This window comes from Callithrix jacchus, chromosome 8, assembly GCF_049354715.1.
Source record: "Callithrix jacchus isolate 240 chromosome 8, calJac240_pri, whole genome shotgun sequence".
Classification (NCBI taxonomy): Eukaryota; Metazoa; Chordata; class Mammalia; order Primates; family Cebidae; genus Callithrix; species Callithrix jacchus.
The window spans coordinates 132,314,598-132,328,333 of NC_133509.1; the positions used below are offsets into that span (position 1 = coordinate 132,314,598).

The window sequence follows — 13,736 nt, forward strand, 5'->3', positions numbered from 1 at the left end:
CCGATCCTGGTGGACGGGAAGACGTCTTCGGTCCGGTAGTGTGACAAAAAACCCAAGGAGGGCGTCAGATGTGTGCACTCTGGTGTTTGGAATTTAAGTAAAATCTGTAATTTTCCCCCTGCATTTCCTCAGAGAAATTAGCTATTCTATTCACTGCATAAATTTTCAGGTTTTGCTAGCACGACACTCAGGGTGTTGAATTTTTTATGACAAAAATGCTGTAATAATTGTTGAACAGATGTAAGTGTTGGAGACTCAGCTCTGGCAGACCTCACGAAACCTCGATTAGCAATTTAACCCTGTCCTCACCCCTGTCCGCACACCGCCTGGGAAGAGGAGTTTGCAGTTTTGAAGGGTTTCACTGGGATGTGCACAAAGGCAGAGGCAGAGTTTTCTGGACAGCAGGGGACGTCCTTTAACGAGCTCTTAAGCTCAGCCAGAAAAGGAAGGACCCGGTGCAGCCTAACTCTGAAATTACCACATTACCAAGTTGTCTAGCTGGGTGATTAATAAACTAACTGACATGGGGACACTTGTCACTGGCGAAGCAGCTTCAGAGCCAAAGCGAGGAGCAACTCCACAGTGTCTCCCAGGGAGCCGGGAAGTGGCAGTCTACACCCGCTTCCGGCCTCCCGGTGACACAGGCCGGCCGGGCCTCCATTTACACCTCAAAGCAAAGTCACAGAGGGATCCACCCCTTTCCCGGCTGCCTACACAGAAGGCAGCCATGGGGGACTTGCCGAGGACTTTGTCCACCAAGTGATGAAAGCATGCAGATGCCTCCGAATCAAAGGTAAATCAAAAGAAAATGGCAGCCCGCAAGAGGGGGCGGCGGTGACAGCCCGTCAGCCGCGGAGCCACCCGACAGGCCTGGTGGCAGCGTGGAGGCTGCCAAGAGAACCGCCTGAGGAGGCTGCCGCCAAGACAGATGTCACGGTGAGGAGGGCGTGCTTCCGTGGCTTTTGGCGGGCCCTGATGGAGCAGGAAGTGGCACTACACGTGCCACTTAAGAGAATGATAATACTAATAAAACTGGGAGCCGTGAAGGGGGAGTGGAGGGGGAGAAAGTCTGGTGAGAGCAGAGAGGGGAGGGAAAAAGCATGTCACAACGTTTGGTAGAGGAGGAACGGAATTAATGGCCATCCTCAAGTGAGTGTGTGCGCACACGTGCGTCCTTTGGTCGCTGGCTTTCCCCGGGCGCTTACAGCGGCTTGAGAGGCAATGTGCTGGTGGAGGCCTGTGGTTCTGTGACAGCTGCGCCTTTGCGAGAGAGGACAGGTGACCACAAGGCCACAGAGGTCCTCTAGTTTTTAGAGCCGTCTTTTCTGTCTTTCCTGGAAACTGACTTTTGGTTTCCTGCCAAGATTGGGTTGCCCATTATACAAAGCAAACCCCTGCTTGGGGCATCGCAGAGCTGCAGAGATGGAGCGAGACAGAGGCTGGCGAGGAGAGCCACCATGTCTGATTTTCACTGTGTCTGCCTCTGTGGTGTTTGTGGATGGGTCGTGATCTTCCGCCCAGGAGCTCACAGTATTCGGACCTTAAGTACTAAAAATAATCCACTCCCCCGTTTCATTAATTGCATTTTAATTTAAGTTTAAATTAAAATTAATATCTGACAGGCCAGGTGTGGTGGCTCACACCTGTGATTTCAGCACTTTGGGAGGCTGAGACGGATAATCGCTTGAGTCCAGGAGTTTGAGACCTGCATGATGAGACACGTCTCTACAAAAATAAGAAATAAAAAAAATTAACTAGGCATGTTGGCAGGTGCCGGTGGCCCCAGCTACTTTGGAGGCTGAGATGGGAGAATCACTCAAACCTAGGAGGTTGAGGCTGCTGTGAGAGGAGTTCCTACCACTGTACTCCAGCCTGAATGACAGGGCAAGACTCTGGCTCAAAAGAAAAACGTGTGTGTGTGTGTGTGTGTGTGTGTGTGTGTGTGTGTTGTATGTAATATAATATATATAAATAACCATTACAGCAAGAATGTCCAACATAATAACTCTTATATGTGTTTTTTGTGCGTCAAGTTTTTCTAAAAGTTGCTGCTGACTTTGGGGTGAGACTTCTCTTGTTTTCCCTATGCTCTGAGCAGGTGTTTGGGCTGCATGTTGGGAAACTCAATCCCAGAAATTGTGTAAAAAATAAACTATGCTTTTTAAATTCTAAGATGATTAGCTTTTGTCTAGGAAGTGATTGCAGATAGGTTCTTAGCCATAAATGTATAAAATGGCATAAACCAAACCCCATTGGTTTGACCATAAGAAATTCACTTTTCTAAATGTCCATCCTCCCTCAAAAAGCATTTGAGAGTAATGCAGTCAATGTAACAAAGAATCTAAAGATATAATGTCCAAGTGCCTTGGAGGTGAAAGACCTTACACTTTATCTTATTCTCACCATTCCTACCCCAAGCTGCATTTTATAGGCAGGAGAGCTGCTGGCTCTAAAGCATAGGAACAGTTTTTGTGCCTCTACCATTATCCTAGTTTTGCAAATATTTCCTGAGGAACTCATTTTGAGATGGCTGAAAATTCTCATAGGTGTAACTATAAGTCCTTCAGAGCAGAGGGAAGTGGGGTGGAATTAGCCTAGTCTGGTGGGGTGTGAACAGGATGCCCATGGGGAAAATCTGTCCCAAGAAAGCCCTCACAAATGGATGTGTGACCCTTAGCATCTCCAAGGCTGAATGAGAATTCTCCCTACAGCAGCATGGCCAGTGCTAAAATGTACAGAAAGCTCACATTGCAGCAGGTGATGCTGGAAGGGCTTCATCAATATATGCTGTGCTGAGCATCATAAATAATCAGGTGCCAGTAACTGAAACCCTGGGAAGGACTGTATTTATAATTTATTGTACACTTAGTTTAAGTGTAATTATATATAGTATATATATAAATATATATATTTTTTCTTGAGATAGAGTTTTGCTCTTGTCACCCAGATGGGAGCGCAGTGGCATGATCTCTCCTCACTGCAACTGCCACCTCCTGGGTTCAAGCAATTCTCCTGCCTCAGCCTCCCAAGTAGCTGGGATTATAGGCATGTGCCACCATGCCTGGCTAATTTTTGTATTTTTAGTAGAGATGGGGATTCACCATGTTGGCCAAGCTGGTCTCAAACTCCTGACCTCAGGTGATCCACCCACCTTGGTCTCCCAAAGTGCTGGGATGACAGGTGTGAGCTACCATGCCTGGCCAATATTTCAGATTATAAATAAAATGCAGTGGGAGTGTCACATTCACTTTAATATCATTTTACTAAAAGTTATCATCTAAGAGGATCATCTCTGCTGAGGTTCAACCCAGGTGTTCCAGATGTTTCTTCCTTTTTCATCCATGAAAGATGGTTCTCTTCATAGTAGCACTTTTGTTTTATTTTTAATATGTTGTATGTTAGTCTATCCTTGGATAAGCATTTTTTCTTACAAGTTTCTTATTCCTAAGAGAAAAATGCTCTCAGTCTATAATTAAGAATTTAAGTACTTTCATCCTCAAATATCTGTAAAAAAGATTGCCTTCTTCCAATTCTCTGTTCAGATTCATGACCTTCACTTTTAGGTTGCCATTATTTTATTTAATGTAGCTGAAAAATTTCAATCTGATTCCATATTAATATTTCCCTTTTTCAGATGAGGAAAACAAAAGCTCAGAGACTGTCTTAGAGTCAGCAAGTAAGAAGAAGCTTAGAAAGGCTTAACATTCTCCATATTCCTGCCTGACATCAGAACCCATGCACTCTGCCTTATCGTGGCAGGTGAAAGATGGCGCTGAATTCTTAGGTATATCACCTGCCAAAAGGCCCCTCTTATAGGTTCTGTGACTACTTTAAAGAAAAGAATAGGGCAGAAGAGATGCTGAGGACTTAAAATCTGGCAGTGTCCACTTCCTGTCTTTTGGAACTTTCTGTTAAAGGCCTGAGCCATGTATGAAATCTGTATCTTCCCACCATGCTAGGGAAGCCACATGTTATTATTCTGGTCAACAATCCCAGCTGGGCCAAACAGATAGTGTACCAGTCATACGAATGAAGCATTCTTAGATTCTCCAGTCCAACCCCTTCACCAGCTGAACTCCATTCAGCAACCCTTGTCAGCATATGTGGGGCAGAAGAACCACCCAGCTGAGCCCTGTCCAAATTCCTGACCACAAAATCATAAGGTCTGATTGCTGTTTTAAGCCAAAAGTTTTGAGATAGTTTGTTAAGCAGAAATAGCTATTGATCAATTACAATGAATAATTTATTATAATTACAAAATGCTAGGACCCTGTTGGAATTGCCTGTTCCATGATTTACTTTGTCTGAGTAGCTTTTGAACATCTTTGCAAAATCACAACCACAGCTCTTTACATCCTATTGATCTACATCTAGACTTTCTTTCCATATCCTTTGTTTTGCTGCCAACAATTCCTGAGTGGACTAGAAAGATTTCACTCTCTCTGGCTCTTTGATTGCAACAGTAACTTTCAGGCTTCTGGTTTTAACAACATGGCAGACTGAGCTAATAAGCATCACCTTTCTCATGCAAATACACACAAATACTGGAGAAGTATAATATTTTAAAATGACCACATAAACTCAAAGAAAGGGAATGTTAGGTACTTAAAATGAAAGTTCAGTTTGCTGATATCATACTGTCCTTCAGAGCTACTGATTATAGCCTTTGGTTCTGAAATCTCTAAAAGACAGGAGAAGCAGCTTTGAATCTGTATATGGTGGGAACCAGAACTGAACCCCTAGCATGAGATATGCACCTTTAAAAGATCTGATAGCCTAAGAGAAGCAGCAAGGAAGCTTGCCTTGTAGCTTGGTTTCTGGGTAGGGAAAAAATGTCTCTCATGAGAAATCAAAGTTATAAGCTCATACAACGCAAGGGAGGAGGTTCAAGTTTGCATTGCCCTTATGATTGCGAATCCAAGTCTAAAAAACTAGACATAGGTCTAGGATCCCTGCAGAAAGAAATGCAAAATAGTTTCTTTAGGAACATATTCTGAAACTTGGGCCACATGGAACTCTCATAGGTTTAAAGACAGAACAAAACTAAACCAAAGCTCTTTGGAAGACAAACTCAATAGAAAACAGAAAATTGCGCTAGGGAAGAAGACAGTGGATGGGGAGTTAGACACAGCAAGCTGAAGAAAGGCACCTCAAGAAGTAGAACTAATGGATTACTTTGAAAGGGATGGGAACATAAGGGTACTTACATATGTAGAGAGATTTAAGCAGAGGAGTTAGAAAAAATAGGACACAAATAATTAAAAAGTAGAATATACATTTTCAGGTTGATCCAGGGTGAAAAATAGATCCCTGTATTAAAAAGTCCCCGGGTATCATTAGTACTTCTGAATACAATGATTGAAACCTTGTGACTGTTCCAGGCTGGAATTTTATTCTATAATCCTAGAAAGTACAGATCACTGGATAAAGGGTGAAAATTCCCTCCAAAGAGAAAATGACCTCTTTTATATTGCTGAATGGAGCACCATGTTTGGCCAAGTTCATGGCCGAGGGAGGAGAACCTTCAGCTTGCACCAAGTTCTGACGGTTGAAGCCTTGACACTAGACCTTGGGTAAAGCATCTGACTCTGCCGTGGGGGAAATGCCCTTTTGTTTACTGAGCTTCTCCAACCCATGCCTTACTCTACTTCCCTCTAGAAGCTTGAGATATTGGGAGCAAGAGTCTCAGCCTCCAAGAGAGGAAGAACACATCAAGAGAATCTGCATTTCTGGGATTATCAGGTTTACTGGATTCATTAGCCTAAGTGCCCAAGTAAATTTCAAACCACAATGTTATGAATAATTGTCCACGTCCTTCTTCCAAATACTCCCCACTTCTCACCCAAAGGCCCATGTAACTTGCTATTGAGAACCTTTGATTTCTCAAATTTATTTGGGTAGTAGGGCTTTGTTGTCTCTCCTGAAGAAAATAGTGGCAATTTGTACTCAGCTGTGGAATAAAGAAAATCATGAGATATCTTCATGTCATGATTTCATGAAGCTGATTTCATATTTGATGATTCTAGCCTATTTTCAAAATCTACAACCTGCTGTACCCCAGGAAAATTGACTTCCTCCACTGCCACCCGATCCCTCAACCCCAGAGCTAGAATCCAGGTGAAATGGTGAAGGAGGGAAGCCTTCAGGAGGGAATGAGGCAGGGTGGGGCCTTCCTCAGATCTGCCACCATTCTCAACATTGGCTGCCCAGCAGTTTTCAATATCCGAAAGCCCGGGCCTCTTTCAGACCAATGAAATGAGAATGCCGGAGGGTAGAAATGGGCTTGGGATGCAAGGTAAGATACAGTGTTTGGGTCATACATACTTACAGCAAATAATTACAAGATTATTTGCTGTTTATCTGAAAATCAAATGTAACTGGGCCAACCTGTATTTTTATTTGCTCAATCTGGCAACCCCAACCCAGACAATACTAAACCTTTAAAGGTCCTCCAGAGATGGCAACATTCGGTCAGTTATTTTCAAACTTCAGTGTGTTTCAGAATCACCTCAATAGATCATTAAACACCGATTCCTGGCCCTACCGCGAGGGATTCTCATTCTGTACTTCTAGGGTGGGGCCTAGAATGATCAATTTTAACCAGTTCGTGGGTGATTCTCCGGCTACTGGAGTCTGACCACAATACAGATAGCAGAAGTGTGTTCCAGCAGATCTGGGCATTGAACTCAAGTCTTCCAACTCCTCCGTCCTTCTCACTATGCAGAGATTGCGTGGATTTTTGTGTGGGTTCTTTGGCTAAAGCATGACCTGTTTTTCTTGGTTCTCTTCTCAGATGTCTCACTTCAGGGGTTAGTTGCCTGGATCTAACTGTATCTTATTAGTAATAAGTTCAAGTCAGATGCTAAAGCTAAGAAACCCCCTCCCTGCACCACCACCATGATTGATTACATTTAGGATCCATTATTTGCCCTGGCTATGATAAGCTCTCTAGAGAAATAAAGGAAACCTGAGGCACTATCTCCACACTTAAAGGAATTTGTTGCATCTGAGACAAGAAAATTACATTTAGAGAGAGAGAGAAAAAAGGCAATGTGCATTCTTTTTTCACATTGGGAGTTATTTCCCGAAGAAATTAAAGAGATTCAGCAAAAAGGCATTGGAGTCCAGATCAGAAGGAAGAGGACTGGAAGCAGGAGGAAAAGGAACAATTCTTCCAAAACCTTCTACAGCATTGCTTTTGTTTCCAGCAGTTTTACCTTTGTTCAGCAACTTAGCAACTGCGTGATCTTGGAAAGGTCACCTTAACACCATAGCCTCAGTTTCCTTTTCTGTGAAAGAGTTATACTGAAACCAACTTTATAAGTTCATGAAGGACTACAGATAATGGTTCTAAAGTGGTGGTTACAGTACCTGGTGCTTGCAAGTTCCCGAACTCGGCCATCCATGCAAGTTGAGTGGGCAACATTAGAGGGCAGGTGCCATGGTCAAGCCACCTCCAACTCCTGCCGATGGTCACCGTGTGAGAAATAGCCCTGGGAGCTTCATCGTCTAGTTTCCTGAGACAAAATGAATCGTAGTTTTGTGGCATCTTCCAGTTTTTAGACGTGTGCTCATTAGTTTCAAAAGTGTTCACAGTCTATGGCTGCTTTCGTGCTTTACGATGGCAAAGCTGAGTACTTGCAACAGAGACCATAAGGCTGCAGAGCCTAAAATATTTATTTTCTGGCCCTTGGCAGAAGAAATTTGCCAACTCCCAGACTAAGTTACACACCAGAAGCTCAGGTGGAAGGAGTGGCCCCTCTGTTGATGGTTCCGAGTCTATTCCACTCACTGTTCTCTGCCTTCTCATCTCCTCCCTACATTCTGTGTCTTTTTTTTTTGAGATGAAGTCTCACTTTGTCACCCAGGCTGGAGTGCAGTGGCACAATCTCGGCTCACTGCAACCCCTGCCTTCCATGTTCAGGCAATTCTCCTGCCTCACCCTTTTGAGTAGCTGGTATTACAGGCATGTGCCACCACGCCCAACTAATTTTTGTATTTTTAGTAGAGACGAGGTTTCACCATGTTGATCAGGCTGGTCTCAAACTCCTGACCTTGTGATCCACCCGCCTCAGCCTCCCAAAGTGCTGGGATTACAGGTGTGAGCTACACTCTGTGTGTTCTTCTCCCACTATGTATTTCACAAGGTTTCTAATTCCTCATTCCTTCTGTTTGCTGAAGGCCTTTTGTGAACCGTCTCAAAGCTCTCACAACACCAGTTTCAGTTTCAGCTCTCAACATCACCATCATCTTTTTCCAGTTTAGACTCCAAAGATGAAGACTGTGTCTTGCCCAGTTCATCTGTTCTCGTTAGCCTGCGTTTTATGTCTCCGTTCAGCCTCTGCATAGGATTTCCTTGGGTCAAAGTGGCCACCTGGATCCAGTTGATTGACGTCTTTGGTATAGTCTTAATACCAAGACTTTTGAGATTGAGATTAATTATCTTTCTCAGTCTTTTCATGATTCCATCCTGTACCATGGCTTCATATCAATTAACCAACACTGCCAAGATTTCTAAGTACAGTTGACCTTGAATAACATGAGTTTGAATTCGAGGATTCACTTATATGTAGACTTTCTTCTACCTCTGCCACCCCTGGCGGATAAAGACCTTTATGGTGATCCACTCCTAGTTAATTAATTATAAGCACATTTTCTCTTTCTCTTGATTTTCTTTTCTTTTCTTTCTTTCTTTCTTTCTTTCTTTCTTTCTTTCTTTCTTTCTTTCTTTCTTTCTTTCCTTCTTTCTTTCTCTCTCTCTCTCTCTCTTTCTTTCTTTCTTTCTTTTTTTTTTTTTGAGACAGAGTCTTACTGTGTCGCCGGGAGCCAGGCTGGAGTGCAATGGCACAATCTTGGCTCACTGCAACCTCCGCCTCCCGAGTTCAAGCAATTCTCCTGCCTCACCTCCTGAGTAGCTGGGACTACAGGCTCATTCCATCATGCCCAGCTAATTTTTGTATTTTTAGTAGAGATGGGGTTTCACCATGTTGACCAGGATGATCTCGACCTCTTGCCCTCGTGATCTGCCCACCTTGGCCTCCCAAAGTGCTGGGATTACAGGCTTGAGCCACCGCGCCTGGCTCTCTTTTCTCTAGTTTATTGTAAAAATGCAGTATATAATATATGTAACATACAAAATATGTGTTAATAAATTATTTGTGCTATCAGTAAGGCTTCTGCTCAATAGAGGGTTATTAGTAAAGTTTTTGAGCAGTCAAAAGTTGCATAGGGATTTTTGGCTGTGGAGAGGGCCAGTACCCCTAACCCCTACATTGTTCAAGAGTCAGCTGTAGATACTATTACTCCCATCTCTGTAGTATCACTCTTATTTTGTAGGCAAAGAAATTGAGACCTTCTGCAGTTAAACATCTAAGTCAGAATGAACTACTTTTTAGCAATAGTAAAGCCAGGGTTCCAGATGGCACTCCTGGATCTCCTAAATCTTGATTCTGTGCTCTTTTCTCCCCACGTGGCTCCACTGTTGTGGCAGAGTCCCTTAAGTTGGACCTGATTGGGTGATGTGGAATTAGCCATGCAGAGAGGACAGAGAGTGGGAAACCAAACCAGTAAAGAAAGTCTTTGTATTAGTCGGTTCTTGGGTAATTTACGAAGAAAAATGGCTTAATTGACTCACGGTTCCACAGGCTGTACAGGAGGCACAGCTGGGGAGGCCTCAGGAAACTTAACAATCATGGCAGAAGACAAAAGGGAAGTAAGCAGTTCTTCACATGGCCAGCAAGAGAGAGAGAGACAGAGAGCAAAACAGGAGGTGTTACACAGTTTCTTACAACGAGATCTCATGAGAACTCTATCAGGAGAACAGCAAGGGGAAAGTTCGCCCCCATGACTCAATCACCTCCCACAGGGCCTTTCCTCCAACCTTGGGAATTATGATTGAACATGAGATTTGAGTGAGGACACAGAGCCACCCACATTAGTCCTCTTCAGTTGAAGGTAACTGTGGGGGAGAAGGAGGTGTGTAGAGTGGGTTTGGCTAAGTCGGTCAGAGCTGGGAAGCATGGAAGACTAGGCTATCTTGCAACTGTAGGGTGTTTTCAGAATCCAGAGGACTGAGCCTGGGACAGCATTTCCTGGACCCTAAGTCCACACCTGCTATCTACAGGCAGCTAGAGAAAAAATAGGAATCAGCATCGGTCACAGGTGACTTTGGGACAGGGCACTGAGCTCACTGCTCTCCACTGCGGCTGCACACAGCCTTTCAACTACTCATTCCATCCAGCGGAGACAGTTTGCAAGTGAAGGTTTCTGCACAGGCATCTATGCTCAGAGGAGATTTGCTGATGTAACAATTATTTGCGCTATTTATATTCAAATGTTCTTTAAAAAAAACGCAGCCTCCAAATTTACGGATGGTAACTGTGTGCAAATCAGGAAATTTATCTCCTTTTTATAGGCTAAAATCAAATTACACTTTACATTTTTCTCACTTGCAGAATATTAGATTGTGATGTCTAAATGACTCGTGTTTATGAAAAAGGTGAATTTTAAGAACACATTTTAAAACTGCATAAGCAGTTTAATGGGTGTTTTTAGAAAGTGAGAATGATCAGCCGGGAAGTATTTATTATACATTAAACTGGAACTTACATCATCTCATCTGTTAGTTCTGAATTCTGAAAATCACCATGGCCCAGGTTTGTGTTTATGAACTGATGGACCACGGGACTGTTAAATAAAGTTCTAAAAAAAAAAAAAGTTGGTCAATGTCCCTGTTTTTTCACTAACTTCCTGACCTGTAATCTGATATCTGATTGAGTTCTCAATATCCTGCAAGTCACAGATTCTATCCCCATTTATGCACACGATTGTAGTTGTCACATGGTTTTCAGTGTTCTTAATGAGCTGTTAACAAGCTGTCAATTACCTATGCAAATTAGGGAGCCCGACATTGAGAGGTGGCTGTATCTGGAGGTAAAGAGTGCTACCTTGGAATGTTATGAAATCAATCATTCTTTCTTTAATAGCTGTCTTTACCCATGTGTCTCTTGTCATGTCTGGGTCTTTTTTCATTATAAAACCTACCACATAAGAAAAGCCCTCTGGGAATTTTGAAGGTGCTTAGAAAGAAGCTTACCCAAATCTTTCACAACTTTCAACTTGGCTTAAAGATTGCCTAAAATGCAGGCTTACTTCTTCACCCGTCTTTCCAGGCACACGAAGACATTCTGTGGAGCGAGGAAAGTCATTGCTATTCTTATACTGATGGGAAGAGGCTTCTACTCCCCTCTTAGTCCCAGATCTGAGGGACTATTTGGGATCTTTTGCCCATGCCTCCTCTGTAAACTAAATAGGTCTTTATTCCCTCCACCACCTGGTGAGCTCCTAGGTGCAGGTACGTTGATAATTAGTAAGTCAAGCTAAATGCTAGGGTTGACACAGGAAAGCTTATTCACTCAACAGCGTGCTGAGCCCCATGTTTTAGGCACTGTAGGTACAAGAGTAAACCAAGACAAGATCACATTCATAGAGCTGAAGACCGCTAATAAACAAGAGCCATAATAAGTGGAGAGGTGAATTGGGGTATTAGAGGATGACGCATGGTAAGAAAAACAGGGAAAGAGGAGAGTAAGGAGGGTCAGGGTCAGGAGTGGTTGCGGAGGGCAGTTGTATCTAACAGAATAATCAGGTGTGGCCTCTTTGAGGAGGGCACATTTCAGCAAAGACTTGAAAGAAGTGACGTTGTTGGCCACAGAGATACCTGAGGGACAGCATCTGAGGCAGAACCAAATGGAGCTGTGAGAGCAGGTTGCAGAGCAGTGAAGTGGCCTGTGTGAGAAAAGTCGAGGCAGCTATGGAAAGCTGCCTTGTACAAAAGAACTTAAATCTCCTTCCTGGAATGTGGGCTGAATTTAGTGACTTAATCATTTTGAAAATGATGATTTTCATTTCTGTGATAACGTCAATGAGTTTTTCCTACTTTTGTATTAAAATCTATTGTCTATATTGAACTTCAATGAAATTGATGGCAGACTCGTGTGATTCTGTCACTTCATACATTGGTCTTTGGGAAAACATTGGTTCACTGAGTTATGAGCTGAGGCCAGAGCTGAAGTGGGAAGGCCAGGTCACAAGATAAGCTCCTTGACTTTTCTTCTGAATACAATGGGAAGCCATTACTGTTTATTTATTTATGTTTATATTTATTTATTTATTTATTTTTTGAGATGGAGTTTCGCTCTTGTTACCCAGGCTGGACTGCAATGGCACGATCTCAGCTCACCACAACCTCCGCCTCCTGGGTTCAGGCAATTCTCCTGCCTCAGCCTCCCGAGTAGCTGGGATTACAGGTGCACGCCACCATGCCCAGCTAATTTTTTGTATTTTTAGTAGAGATGGGGTTTCACCATGTTGACCAGGATGGTCTCGATCTCTTGACCTCATGATCCACCCGCCTCGGCCTCCCAAAGTGCTGGGATTACAGGCGTGAGCCACCGTGCCTGGCTTTTTTTTAAATTTTAAACTTTCTATCTGAAATAATGTTTAGGCTTAGCGGAGAGCTGCAAAGAGAGTACAAGTGTTACCTATACCTTTTGCTCAGCTTTCACAGCCATGCTCCATTGATCAAAACTAAGAAATCAACTTTTGTACAATGCTACTCACTAAACTGCACACTTTATTTGGGTTTTCCCAGTTTTCCATTAATGATCTGTTTCTTTTCCTGTTTCAGGATCCAGATTTTCGGTTCAGTGTCTCATCAGTGTCCTCTAATCTGTGACTCTTTCTTGGTCTTTTTTTGACCTTGACACTTTTCAAAAGTATTCAACTATAGTGTAGAATGTGCCCCAGTTTGAGTTTGGCTGATATTTTCTCATGTATACGCTGAGGGTATGGATTTTGAGGAAGAACACCAAAGAGATTATGTGCTCTTGCTTTTCCGTTATGTTGGGGGATACCTGGGAACCACATGACTCCTCATTGGTGATATAATCTTGGTCACTTGATTAAGGTGGTTTGGCCAGGTTTCTCCACTGTAAAGTTACTGTTTTTTAGTTTTCCATACTCTACTCATTAGCATTAAGTCGCTAAATCCAGCCCACATTCAAGGAAGGAGATTTAAGTTCTGCCTCCTGGCAGGAGGGATTTCAAGGAATCTGTAGTCATGGATTAAAACCACCACGTTCATTACAAAATTTGGGAGGAGAAACTTTGGGATATTGAAAATATCCTCTTGCTCCTTAGAGCTTTGCTCATGAACGTTAGCATTGATCTGTGGACCTGGCCCGCAGCATTTATTAATGTGATGTTCCAATGGCACTTTTCTAGTTCCTTCAGAACTTCATTGCCAGGTTCACAGCAGGAGTGGCATAGTTGATTTCTCTTTGAAAAGCAATTCCAGGGTTCATGGGCTGAAATAAAAAGCCAGTATGGAGATCACTGAGGTGACTCAGGTAAGGGATGGTGGTGTCTGGGGTCAGGTGGAGGTGGTGCTCTCAGATTATCTGTGGATCTGCTGAAAGCATGGAGATGCCATCATTAAGGAGGAGGAAGGCTGCGCTAGGCCAGTGGGTATGGAGTAAGCCAGGTGCTCAGTTGCCTTGGACATCCCAGTGGAGATATTGAATAAGCAGCCTCATAACTGAGTAAGATGTCTGGGAGAGAGGTCCCTTTGATTGGCCTTGAAACTTCTTCTTCAAGCTGAGTTTGAGCTTTCTCCATAGTGTATAAATATCCTTATTTTAAGGGCTAAAAGATGAGCCACAGATTAAAAGAAGACA

The 13,736-nt window shown here is 43.2% G+C and overlaps 1 long non-coding RNA gene across 1 annotated transcript in view; it reads left to right on the plus strand.

Moving 5' to 3' along the window:
• The first annotated feature begins 637 nt into the window (after positions 1-637).
• Positions 638-13,736, plus strand: part of LOC128928873 (uncharacterized) — a 38,920-nt gene continuing 25,821 nt past the window's right edge. Inside the window, exon 1 of the long non-coding RNA XR_008474595.2 lies at positions 638-936. This is a non-coding gene — a long non-coding RNA (uncharacterized LOC128928873). The remainder of the gene's footprint in view (positions 937-13,736) is intronic.